Consider the following 15,692-nt stretch of genomic DNA (forward strand, 5'->3'; position numbering starts at 1 on the left):
AGCATCCATAATAAAAGTTGCCAAAAGGAAAGAATCTACATTATTTTGTAACTAGTTATTTGTGGGAGTTTGTAAGAATAGAAAATTAATATTATATTTCATTGTCTTGAAAGGCACAGACTCTATGAAGATATAGAAACCAAAAAAAGACATTGTGGGAATGATATGGAATGGACATGTTGGAAATATTTTGCTAACTTTGTTTATTGGTCAAAACAAATAGAAGTAGTATTTAGAATATTTAAAATAGAAGTAATATTTAGGCATTTTTGGAAAATCAGATAATACAGAAGAGCTTACCTTGAAAAACTATCAGTGTTCATTTCTTCCCTCTTCTTTCAACTCCCACTCCTCAGAAGCTTTTGTTAACTGTTTTGGCTTTTAGTCCTTTTTATATTACCTCCATAACTTTATGTGTGTTTATAGATTTGTTGACCGGTTTATCAATGATAGTGTCTATTGACTTCATGCTGTTACAAACATGTGTATTTTACTTACATGATTCCTTTCCTAATTAATTATGTCTGTATTGCTAATTTAACTTTTTATTATTTACTTCTTTTATAAATATGTCTAGAATTCTATTTCTTGCTTTCTTACTACTAACATCTTTTTTTTTCTCTTTACTTTTTTCTATCACTTTATTCCTTCTAACATTATCAAGATTGGAAACAATTCTATTCAGTTCTTTAACCAAATTTGGATCTTTCTCCTGTTGAATATCATGTACATATGAAGTTTGAAAACCAATTTGTGGAATTTAAATTACCACCATGCAACCATTCACCATGAATGAAGTTGCTATTGTGCTAGTATTATATTACCATGCCTACAGTTCCAGTGTCCCCTATGCCCATAGACCAACAGACCTATGGAAAGAGCAGTTCCTAATTGGGTTGTAGTTTCTTATACACAATTACCTAAACACATGTTACGTCTTATTTTATTTTTCCTGTTTAAATACTTTCTTGAACAGATTTTAAATTTTATTGATGCTTTGATTTTCTGATTTTACCTTACTCAGAGGAGAAATTACATTTGTTTTCATCATCATATACCTAATACTGTAGCTTCTAGCATAGTTTCTGTTTCTTGTATTCTGTAGCATCTATTCCATTCTTTAATACAGAAGTCTTCTCAGAGCTCTCTGGTTTCCTCTTATAATTTAAACTGATTGCTTTATAGACCTGCTTTAGAAGTCTTATCTTGAATACTTTTAGCTATTTGGCTGTCTTGGTATTTGCAATTTTGAGATTCATCAAATTCTGGGTGTAATCCATTTTTCATGTTATGTATTTACGTTCTTTTACTTTTTACTCAGTTGTATCTTATATTTAAAGTAGGTTTCTTATAGGCAGCAAATACCTGTCTCTGTTTTCTTTTTTTTCAAGATTTTATTTATTTATTTGACAGAGATCACAAGTAGGCAGAGAGGCAGGTAGAGAAAGGAGGAAGCAGGCTCCCCGCTGAGCAGAGAGCCCGATGTGGGGCTCCATCCCAGGACCCTGGGATCATGACCTGAGCAGAAGGCAGAGGCTTTAATCCACTGAGCCACCCAGGCGCCCTATCTCAGTGTTTTAATTGTGGGATTTAGACCATTTATACTGAGTATGATTATTGATATAGTTACATGTAAATCTTCCATCTTGCTGTTTGTTTTCTGTTTGGTCCATCTTTTCTTTGCTCATTTTTTCTCCTTATTTTACTCCCTTTTGAGCTAATTAGGTATTTTTTATGATACATTTTATCTCTTTTATTGGTTTATTAGCTATGTTTTTTTGTGTGATGGCTTTAAGGTTTATATAATGCATCTCTAATCACAGTTAGCTTCAAGGAATACTGTACTATTATACCATTTCACAAATAGTATAGAAAGCTAACAATATTGAGTTTCCATTTCACTTCTGCCCTGTATGCTACTGTTGTCATGCATTTTACTTCTACACATACTGTTAACTAAGCTATACAATCTACTGCTAATATTTTTGCTTCAAATAATAAATTATTTTAAAGAGTTTTATACCTATGAGAAAAGTTATTTTGTAACTAATTACCCACATTTTGCAAAGGTGTTCTTCATCCTTTTGTGTAGATCCAGATTTCCATCATTTTCCTTATGCCTGAAGGAGTTAAATTAGCATTCCTTGTAGTGAAAATACACAGATAATGAATTCTTTAATTTTTGGAAAACCTGAAATAATCTTTAGCTTGCCTTGAACTTAAAATCATTTGTATATAGAATTCCAAGTTGATAATAATTTCCTGTACTTAAGTTAGGAAAATTCATTGTTTCTACTAAGGTGTGTGATACAATTCTTTGTTCTTCTGTATATAGTGTGTCTTTCCTCTCTACTCTCACTGTTGTAATTCTTTTTAAGTTTTTCTTTTTATGGGTAATTTAAGCAATTTGATTATAATAATGCTTTGGTGTTTTTTCAGCCTCTAGAATCTGTGGGTTTTTTATTCATTGAATTTGGAAAAATTTCAACTTTTTTTTTTTTGAATCACATACATCAGTACCCTCAATATTATTTCAAAGCTTATTTTACTGTGTTAATTTTTTTCATTCGTCTTTCTCTGTATTTTATTTTAGATGTTTTCTGTTTTATATCTTTAAGATCATTAATCTTCTGAAATGCAAATCTGCTGCTAATCCTATCCCATGCATAGCTCTTTTGTTCTAAATGAGTCATCTTATTATACTCATGCTTTTTTTCTCTCTCTTTTCAAACATAGGAAATATATTTGTAATATTTGTTTATAATCTTGCTGTTACTGATTCTGCTGTCTGTCATTTCTGATTTCTGAGTCTGTTTCTATTCATTGATTTTTTTTTTCCCCCTTATTACAGGTGACATCTTTATGCTTCTTTACATGCCTGGTAACATTTTATTTGATACAAGCATTGTTAGTTTTGTGAAGTTGGTGTTGGGTATTTTTTGTACTTCTTTATATATTTTTGTGTTTTTATCAGTGATGCAGTTTAATTACTTGGAAACATTTTGGTTCTTTAAAATATTACCTTTATTCTAGTTAGGTAGTACTAGAACAGCATTTATTTTGGGGACTATTTGGGTCCACTACTGAGGAAATACACTCTGAGTACTCAAACTTAAATACTATAAGATTTCTCAACTCTGGTTGCTAGAAATGAGCAAATTTCAAAAATTTTTCTGCTACTTCTATAAAAATGGTATATTTATAATATTATATTGTACTCATTTTATTTCCCTCTAGAATGAAACTCTGTGTGCAGAGACTCAGTGTCCATATTCATTGCTGTTTCCTCATGCCTATAACAATATCTGTTTGATAGTAGACTCTCAAGCAAGTATTTGTTTATTTATTGAATGTCTTGAATTAACTGTTGAAATACTTAATTTGTGCTTCACAAATATAAGTGTATTAGAAGTTGTTCTGGAAGATAAAAAGGTTTCATCTGATAGATATTAAGGAAAGAAATACAGTGACAGAATTTAACAAGGGGAACCCATTTGCAATTGAATATAAAGGTGAGTCTCTCTAAGAGAGAAACCGAATGCTAAAGGAAGAGATAGGAACTCATTAATTGTTATAAACTAGACTGTTTATACATGTACAATTGTATATCTTCAGATAATGCAATATAAACATCAGTTCAGTGACACATTATTCAACTTGTTATTAAACGATGTGTAAATTAGGGATTTTAGCTTATGTAGTTGTACTATCCTGTAAGTATAATCTATGTGTTCATTTTTAGTGCATTGCTCTTGTTTTATGGCTTTTGCAGCACACTGGCTTAACTTGGGAAAATGGCATGATAATGCCCTCCTCTTTGAAATAAGGGATTTGGAAAGAACTGGGTCTTTTTCTTCCTAGGATGTTATTGTCATCTTTGTAGTGTTTGAGCCTCACTAAAATTTTTATTGTATGAGGCTTTCATGGTATTATGAAGACAAAGTACCTGGATTTGAATCACAGCTTTGCCCTTAATAACAGAAAAATTGGGCAAATAACTCAATGTCACATTTTCTCTGAGAGTAGTAGCAATATCAGAGTCTCACCATTGTTGGAAGAATTAAGTGAGATAAAGTTCTGAAATGGAAAACTTCTCTACTTTTTGTTCCTCTTTCCTACAGATTTATCCTTAATCTCTCACATCTTATTCCTTTGTTTGTAAAATAGTTGTTCTTCTGTTGTTCAAGGCTAATTTGTCTACTTAAGCTTAAGTATTTGTTCAGAAACATTTTAGCATTGACCCTTCTCCAATTTTCAAATGACTTTAATTTCACATTTCTCAAAGCCCTTTTCTTTTTTTAAAAAGGTTTTATTTATTTATGAGAGAGGAAAGAGAGAGAGAGAGACTGAGAGAGCAAGCAGGCACCAGTGGGGGGAGTGAGGACGGATAGAGGGAGTGGGAGAAGCAGACTCCTGGCTGAGCAGGGAGCTCAGTGTGGGACTCAGTCCCAGGACCCTGACATCGTGACCTGAGCCCATGGCAGCATTTAACCAATGAGTCACCCAGGTTCTCCTAAAAGCTTTTTCTTATCAGCACATAAACATAATCAAATTCCTCTTAAATCCATATCACACTACAGTTTATACTTTTTTTTTCTTTTCTTCACAGTCCAGCTTTATAAAGTAGATGAAGAATTTACTTCACACTCCTAAAAATAGTGTTATTATTTATTGTCTCCTGAATCCCACTAAAATGGCTCATGTCCTCATGTGGTTCACAATTTTTAGAGGATACTCTTCTTCAGTGACGTATGTTTTCATTGTAAATGCACTGACTTATGGAAGAATCTTTAGTGGGTAGATTTACCTTCTCTCCTGGGAAGCTCTCAGAAGCTTCTGAGAAGCAATACCTATTTTGGGTTTCAGGAATTATCTGATAGTTTGTGCAGTTCTCACTTGGATATATTATGGGTTTGGTTATTACAGTTATTTATGTCACTTTTAAGAAATTCACTATCCAGTGAATTGTTACTTTTGGACTGCAAATTTCCATCCAGTGATGGATGTAATGAATTTATGCAGAAGTTTCTGTTCATAATAAATAACCACATAGGTGTGCCTGGATAGCTCAGTGGGTTAAAGCCTCTGCCTTCAGCTTGGGTCATGATCCCAGGGTCCTGGGACTGAGCCCCACATCTGGCTCTCGGCTCAGCAGGGAGCCTGCTTCCTCCTCTCTCTCTGCCTGCCTCTCTGCCTACTTGTGATCTCTATCTGTCAAATAAATAAATAAAATCTTTAAAAAAATAAATAACCACATTATAGATGGGCCAAACACCTTGTCTCACATACTCCAGTAGGCATTAAAGCAGCAGCCTTTATTTTGCATTTTGGTTTCCACTTACTTGCATTTAGAATGGGAGCATTCTTCTCTCTGCCTTTGAGTGCCCCTTCAGATTTTTTTTTTCTTTTTTGAAAGTTTGGCCATACATTTAAATTTGTTGTTGCAGGAGTGGAAATATAATTATTTCCTCTACCATTCTGAGTTCTTAGAATCACCTCCTGTGGTAAAACACTGATTAACAAGGGAAAAACAAATAGAAAACAAATAGCATATATACTTCATGTATACCTAGGAGATACCAAGGGAAAAATGAGTAACTCTAAGAAATGGCTTTAGAATTCAGGCTTACAGACCATCTTAATAGGAAGAAGGGAGAGTAAATGATTTTTAGGAAAGGTGAATGGGCCCTTAGAAAATAGATGGTTTATAGGATAGTTTGTAACAAAGTGTGTTGGTATGATGTTGATTTCTAGTCTTCCTTCCTGTGATTAAGAATCTTGTTTGATGAAAGTTCTGGAGAAGAACTTAGGACAACTGAGTATCTTCTGGAGGATCTGTCTTTAGGCAGATGAGGTGAGTTTAAAGAAAGCCTTTCCCTGCCTTTGCTGTTTTTCAAGTATGTACAGCTGAAAATAATCAGTATGCCATAGTGGTTTATTTTGGGGTGCCATATTCTGCTACTTTTCCATATTCAATTATTTTGTTCTTTATTGTTATTTCAAACAGGAAGGAGAAATTCCTATGCCAGCTCTGTGTGACCTACTGATTCTCAATTCCCCATGTATAGGATAGTAGTAGTCAGAATCCCTCCAAGGATTCTGTTTTTATTAGTCACCAGATATATCTAAAGACAAAACACAGGCTTTATTTTCCCAGAGGTGGCAGCTTACTCATTTTTGGCTTCTACGATATTAGCCATTCCTGAGTTTTTACACTTAGAATGTCGTGTCTGGATCCTTTTCGTAGGACTACCAATAAATTTTTCAAGGTATCGTTGACTCTCCTATATGCTGTCTATGGATAAATCTATTTATCTATTTACTAGGTTTAGGCAGTAATCTGATGAATAAAAATTACCAGGGATCCCTCTCCTAAGATTTAGAATGAATTTATCTGACATCGAGGTATCTACAAGATATCTCCACTTAAGCACGTTAATAACTTTCTTGTGTGGGCTCAACCTGAAAACCCTGCTATTTACTCCTTCCCCAATTTAACTATACACGATTCTTGATTTTTTTATTTCAATGATACTAATTACTCTAGCCACTTCTCTGGAAATCATTCTTCTCACTTCCCTCTCTTTCTACCTATACATTCAAGAAATTAAATGTGTCATGTCAGTTTTTACTTCTAAAACTAGGTAATTCATCTGTCTTTCTGTAGCCATTCACACTAAAAAATAAGCCATCTTCCTTCTTACCTTGGTTTATGGTAAAGTTTTTATTACCTCTCTTTAGACCAGTTTGCTACTGTACAATAAAGTAAGCTATTCTTTTTAGAAGATACCTTTGGCTTAAAATGTTTCATGTATGCTACTGTCACCACCTGAGATGGCTTTTGTGTTCCCTTTTCTTCACCTGAAGAGCCACCATTTACCATTCAGTACTTCTATTACTAGCCACCCTGGAGGCCTTCTCAGATGCTCCAAGGCTGACTTTTCCTCCTTGGGCTTGTTCCCATCACAGCACTTATGCCATATTTTACCTGCAGATAGCCTCACTAGCCAGAAAGCTCTTTGCATCCATGTATAACCTGTGCTTTGTACAGGGTCTTGCATGTAGTAGACACTTAGTAAATATTTGTTGTATTTTTAAAGAAGGATAATACTCTCAGTTTCTATGTTATTGCACCCAAAGCCAGTGAAAAGTTATTTTGGCAAAGAATATCTCCAGTCCTAATATTGTCAAAAAGGAAGTAGATTTTATTCTAATGTTTATTGTATTTTATCATTGATATATCTTAGAAGTAGTAAGAGAAGATATATCAGATATTCTAATCTACATTTTCTATAGTTTCTTTTCAAGGATCTGACCTATTGATTATATCGGGAAAAAATCTGCTGAATGGTATTTGATCTATATATTTAAAATTTTCACCAAAATAGTCATTTTTCTGAGCTTTGAGGCTTTGCCAAAGAGTAATAACGTTAAATACTTTACTATATAATGATACTACGTAATTGAAGGAATTGTTATGGATTTGACTGTGAAAGTGACTGACCTAATAAACGCTTATATGAGACTTTATTTTTGTGAACACCGTAACTGATTTCAGAGAGTAATGCTTCATCACAGGGAAATATTAAAAATTATCTTCAGAGATATTTCAGATGGAAAGATTAATAATTTACATATATTACTATAGCAACCACGTATCAAAGTATGAGCTGTACAGTTCTTTTCTTTAGAATATTTACATCCCCAAGTCAGTGTACTGATCAAGTGTTTGATGACAGCTTCTTATAAAGAACCCCAGAACAAAATATAGAGAAAATATTTTGGGTAAACTGTTAAAATATTTTCTTAAAAATTTTTTCTATATAGTATTATAATGGGTATACTGGTTGTATTAATACTGAGCAAAAATGGCTTTGAGACCAGAAATATTACTTGAAACAAGGCAAGCCATTTCATAATGACAAGAGTATCAGCATATCAGGAAGATATAACAATTATGGATGTATACAACACCTAGTACCAGAGTCCCACTTCATGGAAGTGAAAAGTTAAGGAATTGAAAGGAGAAATAGATTATTCAACAGTAATAGAAATTTTGATATTCATTCTTGGTAATGGAAAGAACGATTAGCAGAAAATCAGCAAGGATACCGAAGTCTTGAAAAATACTTGACCTATTTGACACATACAGAATGATCTGTTCCTACCACAGCAGAATACATATCTTTTCAAGTGCACATGAAATATTCTCTAGATCATATGGTATGCCATAAAAAGGCCTTAAAAATTTGGAAAGATGGGAAGAAATCATCACCCAAGACATAACAATAAAAACCAGAGAACAGAGCAACCAAACAAAATTCAAAACCAGTCTATAAACCAAACCTCTTCAAAACCAGTCTATAAACCAAAATCCCAAAATCCATTAAATCATGTAATACTAAGAAAGAAACAAGAAATGATAATTGGGACTTAAGTTCAGTCCAGATAAAGTTACTGATAAAGAGTCAGACAAGATTTAAAATATTTTTATTTAGAACAATCAAAGGTAAAAATTGAAGTAATAGTACTACTAAAAACCATAAAAACATAAGGCAGACATTCTGGTACAGGTGGAAATAAAACATAATTGGTGCAAAGTCTTAAGGAAAAATTACAATAATTGAAGCCAAACATAAGATATTTCCAAAGGGAATTGACCAATCATATTGAGTAACGCCCTTAAAACAGATGTGTTTCCTATTTCCATTCATTCTTCCATGATGATTGTCAGATCATCATGGAATGTCCAGACAATGTCCAGAAATACTGCAAGATTTGTTCTGTTACTTGTTCATTTATCCATTCTGTCATTCAGCATATATTCATAAGGACTACTGTGGCAGGCACTATTTAAGATGCTCCCGTGGAGTTTCAGTCTAGTAGGAAGAGAAACACATTAGTTAAAAAAAAAAATTTTCATTGTATAATAAGTGATATTAAAGAAAGAGCACTGTGTCTCCAAGTCTAGTATAACTTCTGACAACAGGGTAAGGATGCTCAGAAGCTTACCTGGGTCAACAAATCAGGATTTGTGTAAGGTAATTTAGCAGGGAAGCTCTGAATAGCCCCTGACAGTAAGTGCAGACCAAGGCCTGTGCTGGCCGGGGAGTGTATCCTTAAGGTATTTAAAATGTCATTGTGCCAGTAAGTGTTTGTACTTTTGAAAGCAGTAACTAGAACTACAGATATCAAAACCAGTGTAAGACATATAAAAATATAGGATCTAACATCTGTTTCACACTCTATCAATAAGACTTCCTTAATACCCAATGCAGATGGAGAATGAATTGAAGAGATAAGAAAACCCAAAGAAGAAGCATGGACACAGAACAGAATATTTAATTTAGATGTTTTCATTATCTTATTTAAACTAGTAATCTAAGGTTATAGATGACTATTAGTATTCAAGTGTATTGTACTATATTATATATGAGTAGCTGTTTTCTTATTTTGTACCATCCCTTATTCATAAGCCACACATTTCAAATAAACACAGTGACTGTTATTACCCTTGCATGCCATTAAGTTTATTTTAGAAAAACAAAAAAACAAAAAAAACAAAACCACCCACCTTTTCTATTTTGGTATTTAAAAAAAGATTTTTTTAAGTAGGTGCCATGTCCAACATCCAGCATGGGGCTCAAACTCATAACCTTGGGATGGGGATTTGCACACTCTAACCACTGAGTTAGCTAGATGTCCCCCCCCCCCATTTCCAATCAAACTGCATAGAGTGATGATCTTTGAGAGGTCATTAAAAGTAGCATGCATCCCAGTTTCCTAGCCAAAGTTAATTTGTGTGAATTAAATGTAAAACTTCCCAAGATTCAGGCCCAAGTTCAACTTAAAGTAAATATTATTGTCCAACTTAATCCTGGAAGTAGTGAATTGTTTGACATTTACTATAGAACGTGTTAACTACCTCAATAAATATTGTAATAATTGACAAAAATAGACATTTTAGAAGAAGGAAATCATTTGAGGAAAAACCACCACATCTACTAAAAGGGCGAGCCTTGGGGCACCTGGGTGGCTCAGTGGGTTAAGCCACTGCCTTCAGCTCAGGTCATGATCTCAGGGTCCTGGGTTCGAGTCCCGCATCAGGCTCTCTGCTTGGCAGGAGCCTGCTTCCTCCTCTTTCTGCCTGCCTCTCTGCCTACTTGTGATCTCTCTCTGTCAAATAAATAAATAAAATCTTTAAAAAAAAAAAAAAGGGCGAGCCTTTCATACTGTCCCCAAGGGACAAATTGGGAGCACGTCTTTTCCTTTGAGAGACATTCAGTAGCCTCAGGAGGAGCCAATCAAAACACCTAAACACAGTAGCTAATGCATAATCGAGTACAGGTGCATTGATTAGGTGATTGTTACTGGTGCCCTATGGAAACTCTTACGTTGTTGAAAATCATTGCAAGGAAATAATTCCCCAGAAAGGCCATCATTCAGATAGCTCCTACATCTTACAGATCTGATAAATGTAGGAGTAGGATACCATAACTTGATGATCCAAGTCAGAGACTAAAGGAATGACACTAGTTTTTGTCCTATGTGGAAAGACTGCATTTCAGTCTCAGGCCAGCAGACAGGGAGGGAGATGAAGGACCAGACAGGGAGGACTATTCACATGATATTATGGAGAAATCAAATGCAGCTAAACACACATCAGATCATGAGAAAACAAAGAGTTACAGTTAAAGCAAAGAATTATAGTTCTTTGTATGGCTCTATTATTATGTGACTTCTGAGAAGTTACTTAACATCTGAGCTCCAGTTTACCAAGCAGAGTAAATTGGGGGCGATAGCACATTGCCTTGTGGCTTGACTATATTGCCAGGAAGATAAAGCAATGGAGATAAAACCCACGATAACGGTAAAACTTCCACAGAAATGTAATCTCACTCCCCAAACAGGTGGGCTCAAGTTTTGTAGAAATCAGAAAAGAATCCTTCTCAAGCTAATATTTGATTTGTAGATGCATGATTTTTCCAAGTCTTTTTCCTTTAATGTGATTGGCATTCAGTACAGGATTTGAAAAGAACTGTGTCTCAAGTAAGAGGTAAACTAACCATTCTCAGGAAGAAGAACAGCTATGAGTACACAGACTTTGAGGACGTCCACTCTAGTGTAAGAAATTAAGCATATAGAGGCTCCATTCCAAGGACTTTGTGAGTGGGGGCCTGCACACCCAGAAGTCCTTAGCTGTGCCATCTTCAGATTCCATCTCCAGCTGCCCCTGCCACTAACCTCTGTGTCCTAGCTATGCCTGTTCTTTACATAGAAAAGAATCATGCATTGTCTCTTGCTAGTTTGTTACACAGAAGAGGTGACAGTGGAATCATTGTGTTTTAATAAAATTGGATCTTCTGGGCCAAGGATTTGATCAAGTGTCTCCATTTTTAAATCTATCAGTTTCCCCTCCCTTCTCAATTCCATCTTCTGTCATCTGGTGATGAATTTTTATACGAATGATCAGTTCATGGAAGGTACACTTGATGAGCTAGATACCTAAGCCTTCTTTGAAAATGACAAGTTTTTAGCCTAGGAAAATCTTTTGCTAGGAAACTCTAGTGTATGTAGTTTTTGTGCTAGGTAACACTTCATGAATAGATTAGAAATCAAGGGTGTTCATTTCAGAGAGGGTAAAAATTGTGGAATTACCATATTGTACGCCAAAAACTAATATAACACTGTATGGTAACTATACTGGAATTTGAAATTAAAAAGAAAAGACTACTCTATAAAAAGCATCATTGATCTCCTCTGAGAAGGGTTTACTTTTCTTTAGAGAAACTGCTTCCAATTCAATGGGGAAGAACATGAACTTTAATTTTAATTACTTGTAAGCAGAAAGACATCATATTTTCTTAAGTCTTAGCCACAGTATTTTTATTTTCTTAATTAAAAAAAAACTTGCAGGGGCCTATATTTTTGTCTTCCTTTTGAGATCAAGACATTGTGCTGCTCAGAACCCTTCTACATTCCCAGGGGCCTGCACAATAAAGTTGAAACTGTCATATATTCAAGGGACCTCTTGATTTAGTCTAAACTGTTTTGCTGGTCTTTAACTTCCTATTCCCCATCCCTCTTCTGCTTCCCACAGCACACTGCACCAAGTTACTCCTAATTTCATTAAAATACTCCTACCTCAGAATATCCAAGTGCAGATTTGCTTACGTGGTTTTATCTAATATGTTCTCCATTCTTGCTGCTTATTACAATCCTTCCCTTGCTCAAAATTCAGCTGGAGGTCATCTTTTGCATGAAACCTATCCCAGCTTGTCTTGTTGAAATTTAATCTCAGCTTCCTCTCTACTCTAGGTTTTTGTGTATTTCTTCTATAGCACTTCTTTGTTTTTAGATAATTATATATATGATGGTCCAACTGAGTAGGTTGTGTGATTTTTAGAGCAAGAGACTGATTTGTTCATCTTTGTTTCGCTGATATAGCCTAAAATATCCTTACATATTTATATACAGAAATTGCCAAAAGGAGACCTTTTCATAAATAAATAATGAGTTCGAGAGAGAGAGATTTACAGGACTGGTCATTCTGGGATTATTTGGCGACCCACAGAACCTTTTGCTCTGTCTTGTCCATTCACACTCCCCCTTTCTAGTTAACAAGTAGTAGTAAAGCAAAGAATCCTGTGAAGGACAGACAGCCAGGAGAGTAAATGCAGCCATTAACTCTCGCAGTAACGTCATTTCTAGTTAGGTTCATAAACGCATCTGTCCCATGTGGTTACTGGTTGAATAAAGTGCTTTTGAAATCCATGCTACCTTAAGGAGGCCTCATTTTTTAGTTTAGATACTGGGGGAAAAAACCTGTCATTTACGGGAAAATGTTAACAGATGACTGAAATAAAATGCGATGCTCATTTTGTCGTGTGTGATCTGTCATGTGCAACTATGATTTTACCTTACAGACTGTTAAGACAAGCCATCTAGAAGTACATTTTATCCAACAGCAAGTTCTGTGTATCTGAAAAATACTGAGGATCAGTGCTCTGGGCTCAGTACAGGAGTTATAACTAGGGCCTGAAGGCTGCTTGAAATGTATAGAAGCAAAAGTCCCCAACAGGCCAGATGAGTTCTCGGTTTTTGTTTTGTTTTGTTTTGTTTGTTTGTTTCTGTTTCCCTTCTGGAATCTTTTCAAGTGATGTTTTCCATGCCAAAAAGTGTTCCCTATACTTTTTTAAAAAACATTTATCCACATTTAATTGTATCTATCTGAATATCTCATTTTGAGTAGTCTATGACTCATTGGTTTATGTTAGGTACAACCTATTTATTGTGTGTATAGATACACTCTTAAAAGACAGTTCAATTAATATAAACAAAAGTCTTTTCCCCATCTTATTGTTTCAGAAGGGTAATAAGATAAACTGTATATATAGTGGACATAATAGACACTCCAGTAAAGCACTTTTTTCCAAGTATAAACTAATAGCAAAAGATAAGAGCCAACATAATCCAAGAGTTGGTGAGGAAACACATAAAGGGGGGGAAATGTACAGGGTCTGAAATAATTCTTTTGCTTAGGATGTAACATGTGATAAATCTTGGTCTCTTGGTCCCTAATTATAAACTTTGAACTCCTTTAATGACCACATTAGGATAAATAGATGAAGTCTTCACAGTGATTTCTAAATCCCTTGATCAGAGATCATGAAAGTCAGTTCAAATCCAAGACACTGTTGCCTAACACATCAGCATTCTCACGTGTACACCGTCACATAGCAGTCACAATGATGTGGCAGTCCCATTCCTTTACCCAGAAGTTTCTGATTTAAGCAAACACAAAGAAGGTAAGGTGCCTAATTTAAGGAAGTCCGTATTTCTGTACACAGTTTCCTTGCTTAAGTTTAGCAATAAAAAAAAAGTGAAGTTTTATAAGAAACTTATATTACCAAGTTGTGCTTCTGGGACTATGTTGGAATCTCCTCTGCTCACATCTGTCTGGATAATCTGGAGTTACTGTTTGTATTTCTAAAGAACAGGTACACATTTGAGTAGTTTCACCAGAGTATTGTTGAAGTTAACCACTCATTTTATATTCATCCAAATGCTATATCCTGCACATCCAGCTTCAAGTTCATTAACTTCCACACAGATGTGTATCTACTTGATATATGACTGATCCTGCTTATCTAACCTAAAGGTTTGATAGTTTGCTGAAGTATGCCCAACTCAGAGAGATATTTATAGGCAGAATCCTGGCCAGCTAGGAACATTCATCCTTAAGGACACCAACTCACTGAGACACAAATGCTCAGAGAATCCATTTCTCAGAGGAAAAGTAAGTTACAGCAATATGTAAGTTGGTAATATATCACCTTAAAAGTACTGTATAATTTATGCTTGCATAATACTTATCAAAACTGAATCTCATAGTCCATTGAAGATTGCCCACCTGTGCTCATTAGTGTAAAGAAGAAATGCCTTTGGGAGACAATGTACTGTTCTGAAGTTATCCCAAAAAGGTTTACAACATTTCTTTATATAAGGACCTAATATTGTTTTCAAATCGCCAAATGATTTGATGATTTGCCAAACATCCACTTAGTGTAGAATAAAGAAAAATTCTTTTTGCATTCATGTAAAGAAACACAGTGGGAAGAATGTTATGTTTCTGGGAGTGGTAGAGTTAGTATTTACCCAAAGAGTTTTGACCCTGTACTATCAGTTTAATTTTTTCTTCTGGTGATACTTAAATTTGTTTACTTTAGTCTATGTCTGTGTAATTCTCCTGATTTTCTCCTTTGGACTATTTGTTAAGTAAATGTGTGGATACATGCCTAGTATGTGTAAGACACAAATTTTCCCTAAATTGTGGGCATGTGAATATGCATAGGCAGGGGCTGTCTAGCAGTTTTCTGTGTCTTTCCCTCTGTCTAGTATCCCCATTAGAATGGAGATGGTTACTGCCCAGCCCCTTTGCTCTTTTTGCTAACACTTCCTAATGGTAGTCTCCTTATGCATTTTATTATGATTTTCTCTTTCCGGCACTCTTAGATCCATTCATATACATTATAAGGATGGTTCCTAAAACATAGTCTGTGAACCACTAGTACTCTGTGAAATGTTAATAATTTCATAATTTTTTAGAACAGAATTTTGTGTAGGTATCAGCTTGGAAAGCTTACATTAATAAAGCTAAGCAGAATTCTTGATTCAGGACTACTTAGAACATTAAAAAGAAGTTAATGTGCTCTGTCTCAAGTGGCCGGTCATGTATGTTTTTTCAAAATTATTTCACTTAAAAATTCTTTTTTAAAAAATTTTTATTTATTTTTTAAAAGATTTTGTTTATTTATTTGACAGAGATCACAAGTAGGCAGAGAGGCATGCAGAAAGAGAGATGGGGAAGCAGGTTCCCTGCTGAGCAGAAAGCTGGGTGCCAGGCTTGATCCTAGGACCCTGAGATCATGACCTGAGCTGAAGGCAGAGGCTTAACCACTGAGCCACCCAGCTGCCCCTTAAAAACTATTTTTGAGGAATATTTAAGGATCCCAGTTTTCTATAGTGCACATTTTGAGGGAAATCTTCCAATAGTGTCTGAACCATATATTTGTTTGACAGTTCTCTCTTTTATAGGGAACAACTATTATTTTACATTATTATGTCCTACAGACACTTTGTAATTTCAGTGGGTGTTACATGAATTAAAACTCAACCTCAGGGCCCTTCAT

Source organism: Mustela lutreola, chromosome 5 (assembly GCF_030435805.1).
Source record: "Mustela lutreola isolate mMusLut2 chromosome 5, mMusLut2.pri, whole genome shotgun sequence".
NCBI lineage: Eukaryota > Metazoa > Chordata > Mammalia > Carnivora > Mustelidae > Mustela > Mustela lutreola.